The following is a 1881-nucleotide window of genomic DNA, read 5'->3' on the forward strand; positions in this document are numbered from 1 at the left end:
CAGTTAACAGAAAATATTTTAATTTAATATTAATAATTTATTTTAATTTTAAAATAATTTGATATTAATAATTTAAATATTTAATATTTTAAAGCAAATAAACATGGTTAACAAAGGGGAAGGTGGGGGAGGGATAAATTAGGAGTTTGGAATTAGCAGATACCAACTACTATATATAAAATAGATAAACAACAAGGTCCTACTGTACAGCACAGGGAGCTACATTAAATATCCTGTAATAAACCATAATGGAAAAGAATAATATATATTATTTTAGATAATATATGTGTATATACCTATATATCTGAATCACTTTGCTGTACACCAGAAACTAACACAGCATTGCAAATCAACTACACTTCAATAAAAAAATATTAAGCAAATATGCATGTGCCCACACCTCCATGCACACACGTTCATTCCTAAATACACACTGAACTTCTTTCCTGCAAAAGTGAACTTTGTTCACTCAGAGAGTAACATGGTAGCATTCCCTTCTTGCAACAGCTACATGTTCACTTTGGAATACAAAGCAGTTGATCATGCTAGACCCATGCTAGCTTTCCCTCTTCTGAACATATGGCCTCATTCACACTTCATTTACAGGGAATCATGTGGCTGTCTCTCTCCTCATGGGGCTTCAAGATCATGTCCCTTGGGGCCATTTCTTCTTTCTGCTAATTCACAAGGCAGTCTGAGCCATACTGGGAAATGACATGAGAAAGACTTCAGAAACCACTGGTGCCCAAAGAATTGGTTGGAGTCAGGAGCCAAGACAAACATGGAATGATGGCTATGGTGCCAGGCACCAGATGAAAATAAACGAAAGCAAACCAACCATAAAATCAACCTCCCATTCTTGAATGGTGCCTCAGAGGCCACGGAATAGTGGCTCTGGCTTCCCAAAAAAGAAACCCTTCACCTAGTAAGAACTGCCTGTGTTAGAGGCTGCAAGATGCTCTTCCCCACATGGGGTCATTATCAGGAGTCTAAGCCTGGGACCAGAGCACCTCTTACCTCTATGATACAGGGCTTGGGAACCAAACATAATACATAAATACATACATATTAATGTGTTTTGAATCTAAGATACTTGTGGTCAAATGTTTCTCAGAAGCATGTACCAGTGGTTGCTAAAGACTTCCTTAGGCAATGGTGTAGGAAAAAAACCAACAACTGGGTAGTTTAGAGTCATTTTAAAGTAATTATCAAAGCTATACGAAGCCTTGCCACACCACTCATCATTGATGTCAGAGTGACAAGAGGCTTCATATTGTAGGGTCACCAATCAACAAGCCAGCCCACAACTGAAGTGAGGGGAAAAGGCCCCAGCACACAGCCGCCTCAGACTTTACTTGGCTTTAGAGAATGCTGCCTAAAATATATCTCAGGGGAAAGACTTGGCTGCATTTGCCTAGAGTTTGAGCCTAATGACTCTGATTACTTTTCTTTCCCTTTAGCATATTTGTTAAACCCTTGCTCCCTTTTCTCAATACTATGGTGAGTATGGAGATTCTGATTTCTGTATAATATATTTTTGAAATTTTGAGCAAACCACTTAGTCATTGTATCTAACACAAAAGCTATAAACTTGATATGGAGAAAAAGAGAGCGATTTAGACAACCAATGTGTAATAGACATTTTTGGTTGGTCCTATATCTTCTATCATTTTCTTCTTTATAGCCCTCATTTCAGTTTGAGGATCCATTTGGCTCTATGAAATCTGATTCCAGGGGTGAAGCATGTGACCCAGATCAGCATAGTTGACTCCCTGGTCATTGTGATTGGTTCTGGGTGGACATGTGAGTAAGCAGATCTGATCGGAGTAAGTCTCAAGACTTTTACTTGGAATTCCAGAACAAATATCTTCTCTCCTTCCT

The sequence above is a fragment of the Lipotes vexillifer genome, unplaced genomic scaffold, assembly GCF_000442215.2.
Source record: "Lipotes vexillifer unplaced genomic scaffold, Lipotes_vexillifer_v1.1 scaffold278, whole genome shotgun sequence".
NCBI lineage: Eukaryota > Metazoa > Chordata > Mammalia > Artiodactyla > Lipotidae > Lipotes > Lipotes vexillifer.